We start from the raw sequence: 16,231 nt of genomic DNA, 5'->3' as shown, positions 1-16,231 counted from the left end.
ATGACAGCCACAAATTGGAAGGAATTCAGCAAAGAGCAACAGTGGAGATAAAAGCTACAGAGACTAACGTAGGTTGAGAGAGTAAAGAGGTTAACGTGTAGCCTGAGGGTAAAAGAAAAAAATGGTAACTCTTGCAAAATATTTGAAAAGTGTGAACAGTGAGGAATTAAACTGTTTAGATTGCTACACTAAGAAGTAAGAATAGTGGAAGTAAGAATGGTAACTTATCCTACCCATTGTATTACTAAAGAAATATAAACATCATGTACTGAGTAGTCTCATTTGGAGGTGGAAATTAGGAAATTAATTTGCTTCAAATCTGTTATTGCTATGTTTGTTTTCCTTTTTTTTTTTTACACACTAGTGTAATTTTCTTCTCCAGAATAACATCACCATAGTGTACTGAATTGCTTCCACAAAAGATTTTCTCTCTCTGTAAATGTACATACAAGGTAGCCAAGAAACAAGAGTGGAATTTTTTTTACTGCTGATTGAGCATCTGTCATTTCCACTTTCCCCACGCTTCCAAACTGTGTGTTCTAGAAGTGACCATGTTTCCTCTCAGCAACAAAAGCATTACAACCACAGCCAACGTCGTGGTGCTTAAGACACAGGCAAGTCCTGCCGAGACGAGCCTTGACCCAGCATTTCACCGTGGACCATGCCAACAACCCTACGCCATTGCAGGTGGCCAAGTTTTGCTGGTGATTACCTGTCTGTTGCTAGGCTCGAAGGCACATTTGTAACCAGAGCCCCATTGCCTTGACAGGCTCATAATTCACAGGCTAATCAAAAATAGCTGATGACAGCATTTGTTGTTCAAGGGAAGGAAATAGCCTTTGAAGAGCATTCCCACCCATCGGATTTCATTATGCAACACTGAAATACATCTTTCGGAGCATCTGGAGATTTCACATCCTGCACATTTGTAAAGCACAAACTTCAGTCTTTCCCAGTGGGATGATGGGTGAGAAAAAGCTATCAGGTGTGAATTCCAGAACCTGCTTTTCTCCTCCTCCCTTAAAATTTTCACAGTCGATTGTACAGCCTGAGTCAACAAGACTCAGCTGACTCAAGCTGTCCAGTATGATCATATTTTTATTAGACACTCTTCACAACTTTTATTCTCACTACATGGTACAAACCACTGCATTTTCAACAAAAAATCACCTGCGTAAAATGTTACATGCATCATTTAGGATTCTCAGTTAGTTCTGAAAAGGTTAGGGGGGAAATTTGAAGAAAAATTATAATCACAGTTATGTGAAATCTATCGTATTCAAACCATGCTAATCACAAGCTGTATATACCGATTATGTATTTGTACACAAATCTAGTCATAAAGGATCTTTGAAGCACAAATTCACACTGTATGCTACCAGTTTCCTCCTCAGAAAAAATTACTTACTTATCTAAAGAACAATTTGTATTTTTGTCAAAAATTTGTATAACAAAAGCAGTGAGAAATTCCAAGCTCAATTACTCTTCTTCCACATACCTTCTCTTGACAAAAGTTAATCGAATACTATTACACTACCTGTTAACTATAGTTTAAATCCTGCGTAAGCTTGGTTTTATAACCAAATTTTGTAGTTCTTAGCTGAAAAAAATTACTTTTGAAACCAAGAGGAATGTTGACAAATCAGAACTGCAAACTGCAGTCCTGCACAGTTATAAGGTGCGCAGTTGTTTGTTTGTATATGAAAACAGCAGTATAAATTAGTCCAAAATCTAAATTAAGAGCACCAATTTAGAAAGAAAACATGTCCCAAAAGAGTCAAAGACTGGCTTATTATTTTTAACCTCTCAGATTCTTCTCTAAGTTCAGCTGTGGGTGACAACAGAGAAAAGCCGCTGCATTTTCTCAGGCGTTCGGTGGCTGTAGGTGATGCCAGTTGGTGGTCTCTGCTCGACAGCCGGCCACAACCAGAAACTGCCCCTGCACCTGGCAGCGATTCCTGCACTTGTCCAGGAGCGGGGGGGGGGGGCATCTACAAAGTGACTTTGTTCTCCCCCAAGGCCCAGGTACACACCAGTGACCCTCCTGAGGCTCGGCTTCTCCCACGGGAAAACCTCAAGGGCACGAGCCTGAATTCCTGGAGGCTACGGCAAGGCTGGCACTGATTTCATACCCTGTGACTATGTCACGTCCCGGCTTCAGACACTAGAATTATCAACCCGATGTTTTCCGTCATATCATCAGCAATTAAAAAGGGAAGCAGGAGACTGAAAAAAAAAATGAAGTTCCGTATGGAACAAAACGCCAGGCGGGGTGTGATCCTCCATGCACGCATCCTCCTCGGCATCCCATCCCTCCGGCGTTACGGGGAGACCTGGCACTTTGCACCTGAGAATATTTTGGCGGTATAAAAAGCCAGATTTGTACCCAGCCAACTCTGATGGGATTGACCCGTTGAGTTGTCCATGTCTTACCAGTGGAAGTATTAATCACTTACTGGGAGGTGTTAACCCCACAGCAAGGAAACACAGCTACGCCGTTACTCTACGCGCACCAAGGCAGGTAACACGTTGCACGAGACTGGATTCTGTTCCGTCCAATAATCTGACCTTTGTAAAAAAGAAAGAGCCCATTAGGAATTAATGTACTGCACGTAGAAATGTCTGCTTGCATTCCTCTTTCGCAGACATGTGTTTGGCGCCTGGGGTATTAACTTTCAGACTTTGTTTCTTTTTACTGCATATTCGTCTGCAGTACTGTTGCCTGCAAATGGGGTGCAGTAGAAAAACAAGCTGTGTTGCCTTTGCCCTTTCCCAGTTCTCTCAGATGAAAAGGTAGTTCATTCATAAGATCATAAGTGATCTTAATAATTTCTTATACGAGACGCCGTAATCTAATGAGAGTTTATTTTCAACTTTGGTCAGAACTGTAACCCACATTAAGTTTCTATTTGTAAGTAACTGGGGGGGGGGTTAATACTCCAGTAGCAAAAAAATAAACAGCATTGTAATGAAGTGTCTCTGGAAAACAAGATGAAAATAAGAAATGCTTAGACACAAAACTAAAGGCAAATCATTGTTGTTTAATAAACATACAATTGCTTCCAAAAATATTACATCCTTATCTGGTTCAGAGCTACATTATACATTATTTTGATAGGCTTCTTGCATAAATAAAAAACAACTCTTATTTTGCAGACGCAAGAATGAAAAATATATTCAGCAGGATGTTACTCACAAACCATGCCAAAGATAGTTTTGACCATAATGCAAAGAAATCAATCTGACCAACGAACTGTACAATTTATGTTCTGAAAACTCTGTTCTATAAAACAGAATTTGCTACATTTCTTCAGAACTAATATATTTCTCACTTCATATACAAGCATACCATTAAGTTCAATCCAGTAAAAAGTTTTTTTTTTTAATATAGCTGAGAATATGTTTTGATTATATATCCTTCCTTGTGTTCCAATGCATTTTTGGTAGTTCTACTCCTTTACCCTTATTTTGCAAGAATAACCACGCAGGTTTCTATTTTGACACTATTGGGTTACAATGCTCAAGGCAGACATCAAGATTTATATAACTTGATAAGGCCCTATTCATTTTTTGCTGTTTCTAAAACAGTAGCTAACAACAAGCATTAGTACCTATGTATAATGCATACTATATTCATGTGTATAATGTATATTATATTCATTCAATATTAAGCAAAAAATAATTTCAATAGCAGGATGTAACTGCTTATACATTACCAAATAAACAAAGCTGGAAAGAACATTTATGTGAATACACTCCAGAAAAGAGTAAATGGCAGGAGAATACTTGGGGCAGAAGTCATTTCACCGTCTTCTAACATGACAGCAACCGTGTGTTCACATATGCACAGCTACTCAGCTCCTAAAAGCTCCTGTGCATGAATACATGTGAATAACGATGTTAACACTAGTCACTCAAAAGGGGATAAAGAGGCAATGGATCAAAAAAAGGAAGTGATTTTTGTTAGCAGCATTACCCTCATGTATTCACTAGCACCAGAGCTTTTAAGGCTTTGAGAGCAGAATTCCTTATTCTGTATGCATGGCCAAAAAAAGGCTCACACAGACCATAATAAACAAGAACTTTCACACAGTGGTTACAGTATTTACCTTCCTGAAATGGATGTTACTGGAAATGAAGTGTCTTTGAAAAAACACTTATTTTCCCCTACATGAAATACAAACAGCTTTTTATTATTATCATTTTTTGCTCATTGTTTAAAGCTATTTCTAGGTATCTCTGGATTTCTAGCTTAAGATCCCCTGTGGGGAACCCATTTTAGATGGGATTTCATGGTGATATTTCAAAAAAAGAAAATCTTTCCTTGGTCTTTTCACAGCTTTATCTGGTGCTATAACTTATCGGTAGCCATTGATCAACTGGTTGCCATGAACCAGAGTAGCACCTGCTATTCTGCTCATAGAAAGGTATATTGATCTGGATGTTATGCAGTTAATTTAGCAATGCTTTTATTTCATTTTTCAACATCAGTTCTACTCATTTCAAACAGCTGTACAGAACTGGGTGTTGTTATTGTACAGGTAATAGTGCAAGGTTGCAGAAGAGTCTTTCTTCATTTGTAAAGAAAATCTCATCCGAACACTCTTGTTTACAACTCATTATGTTTACAGACTGAAATAGGCAAATTCAGAGACAAACTCTCAGGCTCCCCCTTCTTGGTTTACCCCAGTGAGAAATGAGCCCCTTCTTTTCTGTCTTGCCAGGACTTTTAGCCCCTATTCCTTTGCCTACACAGAAGGGGGAGCTCCCATGTGGGATTATACGCTTTGAACTGTCCCCATGCCGTCACCATTGCCACTCTCACTCCTGATCCCGACTGGGCAGAGAAGTGACACACCAGTGAAGGGACACAGCATCCTTCCACACGTCCTGGAGCCTCCTCGGAGAAGTTAGCAACAGTACATTAATGTAATGCACTTGATTACACAGAGCTAGAGATGGGTCCCATTTGAAATGGACCCGTTGGATGGGTCCTTTGACAGCCACCACGTGGGACCTCAGTGGGCGAGGGGACCAAGACCCATGCAGCTCCAGCCTCTGTTTTGACCCTCCTAGCCAGGAGTCAAAGTGACTTGCTCTGGCTGGGACAGCTCTGGATCATGAAACCATTTAATCATTAATCACATTAAACCATTACATCTCCTCTTCTGAAAAAGATGAAGGTGAATTCTCTCTCCATCCCTTCCTTGCTTTTACCCACAACAACAGGTGAGCAAAGCCTCAGACCAAGAAAACCTGACACATCCTTTCACTAACATCACTTCAGTATGCTATCTTACCCTAATTAGCTCATAGTTACATTACCGATACTTGTCCAGAAACTTGTCTTGCCTCACTAGATAGCAATGAGTAGAAATTTCAGAACAATCACACAGCTGAATCTTCTGTTAGCTGTGGGTATAAATCCCAACCTTAGTGCTCTGTTAATACATCTCTAAACTGGATATCTCTATTCCACTTAATTTCCAATTTTAATGATCTAGATTTTAAAGCAGCTGTGCCCAAGTAAGGATGTGAAAGCTGACTTACTTCCTCTTCAAATGAAAACCAGACAACCCTTTCTGGTCACAGAGAAATAATGAGTGACCCACTATTTTGTAAAACTACTCTATGGAAAGCAAGAAGATTTGGAGATGCTTAGAAGGAAAGAAAAGTCACTGAAAGAAAGATTATTCTCACTAGCTCCATGAACCATCAATACCTTCCTCTGTGTTCCCTAAAATGGATTTGTTTTGTTTTTTTTCCCAGGAGGAGAGTAGAAAGCATAAGAAGAGGGATCACAACTTTTCCAAAAGATTTGAATAATGAAAAGAAAAAAAAAAGCTTTGGTGGCACATTATGATACTGGGATGCTAGACAACAGATGTCACTTCTGGGGTCTGTCAAAGACTTTCTGAGTGACCTTGGCTTAGACAAGTCAAAATCCCTCCGGGCCCCAAGTCCATATGTTAAGCAGGGATAACAGTAACACCACCTTTGTGAACCTGTAGAAATAGTTCCTTAGTGTAATAGCTGTCTCCTAGTAACTCCACATCAGGCACCTAGGACATTATTGACCTCTTATCCAGGTTGGCACTGCTGTATGATGTAGGCAACTATGATGATGCAATAGCTGCTCAACAACTTTCTGCGCGATATCATAACACCTAATGCAGATCCAGTTAGCCTTGTGCACTTATTCAGTCCCAAATAAAATAGTGTCTAGGTACATCTAACCCGCCTGTGCTCATGTACCCCCTTCAGGTGGGCAACTGCTTCTGGAACAAAGAAATACTGATGTATGAGGAGGCTAAGAAATAGTTTCTCATGAGATCTTAAGCATCTAAGTTAGATGTCAGAGTTACTAAACACCTAAGCACAAACTGCAAGTCTTGAAACACCATCAGCGACAAGTGGTGTCCCTCAGGGGTCCGTACTGGGACCAGTACTGTTTAAGATCTTCGTCAATGACACAGACAGTGGGATCGAGTGCCCCCTCAGCAGGTTCGCAGATGACACCAAGCTGAGTGGTGCGGTTGACACACCTGAGGGCCGGGATGCCATCCAGAGGGACCTGGACAAGCTCAAGAAGTGGGCCCATGTGAACCTCATGAGGTTCAACAAGGCCAAGTGCAAGGTCCTGCACCTGGGTCAGGGCAACCCCTGCTATCAATACAGGCTGGGGATGAAGGGATTGTGAGCAGCCCTGCGGAGAAGGACTTGGGGGTACTGGTGGATAAAAAGCTGGACACGAGATGACAATGTGTGCTTGCAGTCCGGAAAGCCACTGTATCCTGGGCTGCATCAAAAGCAGCATGACCAGCAGGTCGAGGGAGGGCATTCTGCCCCTCTGCTCTGCTGAGACCCCACCTGCAGTACTGCGTTCAGCTCTGGGGTCCCCAGCATAAGAAGGACATGGACCTGTTCCAGCAAGTCCAGAGGAGGCCACGAAGATTGTCAGAGGGCTGGAGCACCTCTCCTGTGAGGAAAGGCTGAGAGAGTTGGGGTTGTTCAGCCTCGAGGAGAGAAGGCCCCGGGTAGACCTTATTGTGGTCTTTCAATACTTGGAGGGGGTTTAGAGGAAAGATGGGGACAGGCTTTTAGTAGGGCCTGTTGCAATAGGACAAGGGGTAATGGTTTTAAACTAAAAGAGAGTAGATTCAGATTAGATACAAGGAGAAATTTTTTACAATGAGGGTGGTGAAACACTGCCCAGAGAGGCTGTAGATGCCCCATCCCTGGAAACATCCAAGGTCAGGTGGGACAGAGCTCTGAGCAACCTGATCGAGTTGAAGATGTCCCTGCTCACTGCCGGGGGGTTGGATGAGATGACTGTCATGGTTTAAGCCTAACCAGCAACAAAGCACCACGCAGCCACTCGCTCACTCCTCCCCAGCAGCAGGATGGAGAGGAGAAAATATAACAAAAGGCTCATCTGTTGAGACAAGGACAGGGAGGGATCACTCACCACTTACGGTCACAGGCAAAACAGACCCAACCTGGGGAAAAAACAAAATCAATTTAATTTGTTACCAATCAAATCAAAACAGGATAATGAGAAATAAAACCAAATCTTAAAACACCTTCCCCCTACCTCTCCCTCCTTCCCAGGCTTCACTTTACTCTTGATTTTCTCTACCTCCTCCCCCTCAGCAGCACAGAGTGATGGGGAATGGGGTTTGGGGTCAGCTCCCCACTTGTCTCTGCTGCTCCTTCCTCCTCAGGGGGAGGACTCCTCACTCCTCCCCTGCTCCAGCATGGGGTCCCTCCCACGGCAGACAGTCCTCCACAAACTTCTCCAAGGCGAGTCCTTCCCACAGGCTGCAGTTCTTCACAAACTGCTCCAGCGTGGGTCCTTTCCATGGGCTGTTGTCCTTCAGTCACAGCCTGCTCCAGCGCGGGCTTTCCCAGGGAGTGGCGGCCATCCTGGGGGGCATCCACCCCCCTGCTCCAGCGTGGGCTCCTCTCTCCCTGGACTGCAGGTGGGCGTCTGCTCCCCCACTCCCCTCCATAGGCTGGGGGGGGACAGCCTGCTGCCTCACCACAGGCTGCAGGAGCATCCCCTCCTCACTGACCTCAGTACCTGCAGAAGGGCTCCTCTCCCATTCCAATCTCCTCCCCTGCTGCAGGTTTCCCCTCTTAAATCTATTCTCCCCCAGGTGTTACCACCATCACTGATGGGCTCAGCCTGGGCCAGAGGCGGGTCCGACTCGGAGCCAGGGAAGCTTCGAGCAGCTTCTCGCAGGAGCCGGCCCTGTGGCCCCCCCCACACTACCAAACCCCTGCCACGTAAACCCAATATGATGACTTTTAAAGGTCCCTTCCAACTCAAACTATTCTGTGATGCTATGATTCTATCCTTCCTGTTGCCTAATCCCGAATGCACCTACGTCTTTGTCAGCAGAGTTCTTCAGTACACTCTCTGGTGTCTGCACATGACCCAGCGTCACCAGCAGCTGCTGTGTGCCCCATGCCCTCTGATATCTCCGGTGCCACTGTGCATGCTTCCTACTGCTGCGTGGCACGTGAACACACTCCTACACCTCTAGGAGCAAGTACTGGAGGAAGTATTGCAGCAGCTGTCGTTTTACTTAGAGGAGGAAGAGCAAAGTCCGGTTACACAATAGCTTAGCAATTACAGAAGATAAGGAAAACCTGCCCCTTGATCCCAGGTGAGTGCAAACCCACCTCTGCCACCTCTCAGAGACGGCCTGAAGCGGGATCTGAGGCCACACCGTAGTAAGGGTGTCCCTGAAGCAGTCACACTGCACGTGGCGTAAGTGATGATGCTATAATTTGAGTGTGAGAAAGACCCTGTGTGACTCTCCGGTCGAGGGGTCACATACTGGCCAGGAAGGCAGAACACCTGAGTTCCCAAACCTGCTCCAGGTACAATAACACATAAACAGCTTTGTGTCATCCATGGTAGAAGAGCAGGTGAAGCAAATCCCAAGTACTCACACATATGCATGTATATAAATGTGTCCTAAGAGAAATGAGTCACTACACATCATTTTTTAGACTAATAGTGAAGGTATCTAACTCTAAGGAAGACTCCTGACTGGAGGAAGGCTCCACCTACAATGTAGAGTTAGCTCCAAAGCTGAGTAAAGAAATGGGGCTCAGAACATACTTCATAATAAAGAAAAACTGGGAAAGAGCAAGGACAGATGGTCAGAGGTCTGCAACAGCTTCCATGTCAGGAAATGATCAAATAATTCAGGACTGTACAGTCTGGGAAACAGATGACTGAGGGATGTGGCGGAAGTGTGTAAAATCCTAAGCATCATGGAGAGGGTAGTCTGGCACCAATTTTGTACTGCAGCTACCAATTCAAGAGTGAGGGATATCAAATAAAGCTCCAAATAAGAATTCAAACTGAACTAAAAGGTGTAGTTCTCATGAAATGGGTGGAATTCCTCACAAGGAACATCAGTCAATCAGATCACCTTTTCCTATGTTCTTCCCTAGGCATCTGCTTAAGATTACTGGTAGTTTGGAGGCAGGAATATGTTTTAATTCAGGAAAAGGAAAAAACCAGTCTCCCACATCACAAACTTTACAGTCAAGTTCCCTGGATCTGGGGAAACTGCAGGAGTCAGCCTACCTGGCGTGCTAGTTGTGAGGCTCGCTCTTGAAAACCACGTTCATGATCAGAATGCCTGCCTGTCAGATAAGTATCCTAGACAGCTGCTGGGCTGGATGAATCCTTGTCCTGACCCAGCACAGCCATTCTTAGGTTCACCCAGCCCCACGGTATCTCTGTTGATTATCAGAATTTACTGATTGACTATCAGTATTAACTTGTTTCAGTATCTAACTCCGCGCACACCCTTGCTTTGGCACCCCCTCGGTAGGTATTACTTACCACGAAGATACATTGGCATTGCAGCTTTGGGTGCTGCGAGCCTTTGCTCCTATTTGGAGCTAACACTTAAAGCCAGCTTCACGTTGCTTAAAAGGTACTCCAACATCTGAAAAATGGACCCTGTTAGTCTGTTAGGACGGTAAGCTGGGAGCGTAGACATCATACAGAGTGGGGAATGGTGTTCCTGAGGAACAAGCTAAAAACCCCTGCGGAGTGGGGAGTTACCTAGAGGCAGCCAATAGTAAATTTTTTTTTTTAAGGAATACACTAAGGGCCACCCTCTCTGCGGTTCAGACAAACTAAATACTTCCAATGGGTCAAGATGCAGATCTTAAAAGGTGAATGAGCCTATCTGGAACAAGGCATAGGTGCTGAAATAAATCTTCATCATCATACTCAACTGCCTATGGTTTTGTAGATTTGGAAGTTACACAGGTTTTATAACCTAACCTCTCTCCTTACCTAACTTCTGTCTAGATTGCACGGGAAGTGTCAGCAGGGTATTTTGGATCTTGCCCTTAATACAAACATGTCTTGAGAGGAGAATCAGTTAGCTACATAGAAAGAGTCTGATGAAAACTTAATTAAAGTAGATGGAAGTAACTCCATTGTACATCCTACTCTGGGAATATATGAACCTTATGGAGTTTGAGTTTTTCTGAACCTAAGGGATTTTTAAACTCTCCGAGGGCTTGCAAAATGAATTTAGTCTCTTTTTACTCTGTCATTTAAACTCACAGTTTGTTTTATTTCATATAAGGATAATTCAATTTTTTAAAACCACAAAAAATGTTTTTCTAGCTACAGACAATCATGTGCAATGTATTAAGGACAGAACAGCCTCCAAGTCCAAGGTTTGGCACAGTCTCAGTCCTGAAGAGACATACTTACAAAAATTGGGATTTTTTTTTCCTTCCCTTTTCTCTGCTGCTTTCCCAGGGTGTCTTTTTCTTTTTCGCACAGTGCATGCTCTGCTTCTTTTCTCACCCTGTTTTTCACCATCTATACTCCTGTCTTCCCCTTTTTTCATAGTCACCCTTAAAGGGATAAGTAAGATGTGCTCCCAGTAACACTGGAGTCAACATCAAAATTTGTAATGAATAATATTTCAGCAGGTTTGAAATCTGTCAGAATGTTTTAGCCCACGTCTAATAAGAACAGGATGTCCATGGATTATTTCCAGCACTCTCTCTTGTGAGTTTATCGCTTCTGATTCAGAAGCACGGCATTTTGAATTGCACCAGGCCAAACCTTCAAAAAGTATTCACTCACATTAAAATTTGAATTTGTTTGGGAGTCTTCATGCTCCCTTTTGCACAGACTCATTATGATTATGTCAATACATGAAATGATGACAGAACTGATCAGAGCAAGAAGTTAATTTTAACTAAATACATAAAAAATTCAACAGTTGGGAAGGACCCAGAGATCAGAAAGTTTTTTAACAGATTTGAGATCACTGTAAACAGTTAATGGAGATTTCTTTAAGAAAAAAAAAAATCTAAACATTTACACAGGTATGTATCAGTAAAATACTCAGCACAAATATTGAGCATTCTCTTTATGAGAGACAGAGTTGAATTAATGATTCAGTCAGCTACTTCAAAGCAACAGCCCAGCCTCCAGGACCACCAACCACCGGCACCAGGAGGAACTTTAAAACTAAACCCAGCTTCTATTATTGTGGCATGTCATCATGCACATCATCAGTAGTGGCACACACCTCAAACCTTACCCGTCCTCCCGCAAAAGCATCTTAAAATCTAGGAGGTTTATTTGATATTATTCATCCTGGGACACTGGAGTAACATCGTAATATTGTGGGAAGAATGGAGCGAGAGCCACTGGTTTCTAACCAGCTTCCTTCCTCAGATAATTCAAAAAGTCCAACAGCACCTTCCAAGCTGAAGAAAGAAAACTTGAACATTTATAAAGCAAGGTAACTTCCAAAGTCTGGTAAATAATGTGCTATCAGAGGCACAAGTTTCACAAGTCACATTTTTTACGCAAAGGGTAAACAGAAGGTACATTCTCATACCATCAAATGCTGTTGTTCCTGAGCCTGGTGTGCACAGAGGATGCAGTTTATTGGTTCTTTCTTGTGTCACAAAATGTAGAGTAGTTCACAGGCTACAGTGATTCAAATTTCCATATTTTGAAAGACTGCAACTGCTTCTCCAGTCTGTAAAATAAAATCCTTTTCTTGTGACCCAGTGCAGAGCCCTCATGCCTACCTGATGAGCAGAAGGTCAGAAGAGATGCAGTGCTGGCCACTCTGCACTGGCGTAAATATCCAGGTAAAAAGGAGGTGTGCTTTGATTTTGGGCATACTTTATTTCACACATGTATACGGTTAGAAACATTTATTGCATCCAAGCTACTGCCAGAAACCAAGTAAGCAGATTTTGGATCTGAATTTACCTTTTTGTTGCATTTTTAAGGAAAAGTCCAACAACACAGGTCAATCTATTCTCAGCTTACAGTCTTTTAAAGCACAGTAATAAACTCTCTATGACTGACAGCAGCATTAGCATTAGCATTTGCTTATTACTGTGTTGCCTGAAAGTCCTTGGCAGAAATCATGATTCTGCCTGTCTAGATGCTGTAAATGGGACTTCGTGAAGAAGGTCAATATTAACTGTGATCATTAGAGTTAGCTGTAACCAGAACCACTGCTCAAAGGAAAATTTTGGAAAATCTTGGATGCACATTCAAACTAGCTGCTCTGGCCACTTCTGTGGTAATTGCTTAGTCTGCATTCTTGAAACCCTTAGTTGCTAACTCTGACTGGCTTTAAACCGGAGCCCCTTTTCCTGTCAAAATCCCAAGACACAGAATCAACAGAAACAATAAAGGAGAAGAGGATGTTATTCTACTTCACAAAGTATTAACTGAACACAGAATAAGGACAGAGCCTGCACCAAAATGTAAGGAAACTGCAGTTTTATATATTGCAGGCAGTAAACTGCCTACATCTGAAAGGTCCTTTCTTTTTCTCTAGAAGCAGAGGAGGCTGTAAGTGCAAACAAATGATAAAACTAGTATGAACAATACAGGAAGATCTAAAAAAAAAAGACATCATGGAGTTGTTAGACTCTATCTCTTAAATAGTTAATGACCATCTTGCATTGGTGTACTTGCATAATCTCAAAACACTTTATTATTGAGAAATAACACAGATTATTTCCTTTACAAATACAACAGCCAGAATACTTCTGTATTACTTCATACGAAGTTCCTTTCCTTTACAAAATGCCACAACTCCAGTCAGCAAACAATACTGTTTTATTAACTAGTTTCCCAGCCTCACATGCAAAGTAATAAACCTTGTGATACGTTGCTCTTGCTCCATCAATTCTCCCACAAATAAATGTCTTTTGATGACAAAGAAGCAGTATCTCCCATCCCCCTTGAATGAATATGTGTTAGTTCTGCAGCATTTCTGTGCTACAATGAATCTACAGAAAAGACTTGAGGTGATGGCATAGATTTCACAAAATATATTAGAAGCTGCTTACATTGTAAATTCCTCTATACCCACAGTTAAAAGGGACATGTAGCAGCTTGCAGCTTTGCTGTAGGAGAACCTGCAACACATATGCAAAATAATGAAAGAAAACAAACATTTTTAAGGACCTGATCTTGCAAGTTGTTGAGTCACCACCAATGATTTCCATGGGAATGTTTGTGCTTAAAGTTAAGAACGTGCTTAAGAGCTTTGCTGAGTCAAAGCCAGAGAACTGAACTTCCCGCGGCATTTGTATTTCTCCTCATTTGAAACTACAAAGATGATCCTGATACTTTCCTCAGCTGTTTTTATTAGTTGATGTATTCTAGGTGTAAGCAAGTTAGAACAACATGCTTTCCTTTTCACTTAAAACTGTGCATTTTTTCCTGTGTGATGAAATACTTTTAAGAAAACTCCTCCTCTGCCTAACCTGAAAAGAACTCATTGACACATTATTATATTTCATAACCAATTAAAGTGAGTACTTTGAATATGTGATTTACCATGTGCTTTATCTGATCGCATTTGATCTGCCTGACCTTTTAATCAAAAGGCGAAATAGATTTATCTGTGGTGAAAACATGACACAATTACCAACTCTGCCTAACTTTCTGGAATCTAGAAGAACTTTCTGTACTTAGGTTTTACAACTGTATTGTGAGTCATCTTCCTAGCACAGAGATGTCATCATGTTTATGACCCCATGTTTTCTTTTTCTTTCCCCAGTTTCTTTTCTGGCTTTAACTGAATAGTTTAACCTTAGACTTTCCCCATTGCTTCCTGTATTAAATCTGTGCTGCTGAGAACTCCTTGCTGATCTATTAAACCTCTTGCATTCATGTTTACTATGTATTGCACAGCCATTATTAAAATCAGTAGCATTTTCCTGGAAACATTTTTAAGGCCGTTGAAGTATTTTGGACTGTTGCCTGTTAGTAATCTCCCTACAAAGGTTACTGTAAACCAATGTTCGGCCAGTTGAACTATGATTGTTGCTCATGTTATCGGTGTTCTCAGATGTTGTCATTCTCAAATGACTGGGATTCTGTTGCAACACAAGCTTCACAAATACAGGAAGAAACAGTACAAAAGAACTCACTGTTGCCCAGATGATACAGGTTTTAAAACTCTTTAACCAAAATGACACATGACTTTCATCAATGAGCAATGTCGTAATAGTTCTCACACTCTTGGCCAGGGTCAAAACAGCTGGTTTTTAAGAGCAGGTTTTTTACAGAAGCTAAGATGTTAAGTCAATGCTTTAGTCCTTATGCTTCTAAGAAGAAAATTTCAAATGCAAGTGGCTACAATAATTAGATTTAATACAGCATACTGCAAGGTACTCTGGATCTTAAAGCCAAAGACAAAATTTGGATGCTCTTCTTTTGTCCTGGTGAAAAGCCTAATAAATATACATATTTTCAGACTCTTTGTCCTAAAAAGGTTGGACATAATGGCCTATCTGTGCCCAGTCACCTGCATAGTCTTCCAAATAATTTATAGGACATTTTAACATATTTATCCTAGAATAATTTGAGAAATTATTGTCTCAGTGGTTGCTTCACATGTCACTAGCTTCAGCAGCAAAACCCGTTGAAGAAGCCTGGGCTTCTCCTCTTTCACCACACCAGTTTGCTGCCTCCCCAGCAATTCTCACGGAGCTGCTGGTGGGGCTCTGCGAGAAGGTGGATTGCTGAAAAGATCTAGGTTACAGGCAACCCTGGAGAGGCTGATACATTGTGGGGTAGGGGTAGGAATGAGAGACCAGCAGAAGAGGCACGTGCGAGGAGGCAGGACTCCTTGAACTGACATTATCTTTGTAACACAGATTGACATCCTGAGAAATACCCTCCTGTGGCCGGGGAGCAGCTATGGGGAGGTGTGAAGAGCTCTGCTGCAAGTTCCTAACGCCTTCAGCGAAGGGGAGAAGGCACCGAGTCTTTAGCAGCAGCTGTGACTTCCAAAGGCGAGTTATTCACAGGCATTAAAGAGGTTACAAACTCATCCCCTCACCCCAAAGTCTACAAACTACAGCTAAAAAATTCCTCCCTTTCTTGGGATTGCTTGTTCCTTCAGATGCGATGTTGCTATTTCACTGCCGCTGCCATCACCTTACGCGTTTTTCTTAACTGAAAAATGCACTGAAGGTGAGGCTAGGTTTAAAGAAAGCCCAGCCAGAAAAACTTCTCTGGTTGTGGCAGATCCAGTGTCAGTGGTTACCCACGCAGACTTCCCCAAGCTGCTTATTCAGGCCTCACCACCCATCCTGGGCGAGATGGCTGCACCTTCCCATCTGCTGGCGTCACTGCATGCACAGTCTCCTCTAACCCAGTTCTGTCAAAATTGATCCAGTTTTGGGTTTTTTTTTTCTTAAATCCCTCACTATGAGGTACTTAAAGTCACTCAAATCATTCTGACAGAATAATGTTAATGAGTAACCAGACATTCGATTCTGCTGGAGGCTGGGGGTAGGGAGGGGGACAAAAATTTCCAGTAGGAAAAGAGTTGCAGGCGGGTGACAACAGCCTGCGTAAGTCAGCCCCTTCACCCCGTTGGCAACCGCCATACACAAGCTAGTCTCATACTGACTAACAAAGCCAGACCTAGCCCTTCAGTTACTCCTAACTCTCTGATGCTTTTCAGTCAGTCAGCAGCATCTGTTACTCAAGAACAAGCAGACAAGACAACTCAAGAGTGCCCTAGCCCAGACAGTATCTGGATTTTGGGGTAAAAGATGAAAAAGTAATAATAAATCCCCCCCAATTTAAAAAATACGAAGTTTGAGCTTTTGTTTACATATCATAAAGTATAAAAAATTGAAAATATCCATTTAAGTTTCAGCTTTTCATTTCAAG

This window comes from Haliaeetus albicilla, chromosome 14 (genome assembly GCF_947461875.1).
Source record: "Haliaeetus albicilla chromosome 14, bHalAlb1.1, whole genome shotgun sequence".
Lineage (NCBI taxonomy): Eukaryota > Metazoa > Chordata > Aves > Accipitriformes > Accipitridae > Haliaeetus > Haliaeetus albicilla.
The sequence above is the reverse complement of the archived record's forward strand: the minus strand, read 5'-3'. Positions refer to the sequence as shown.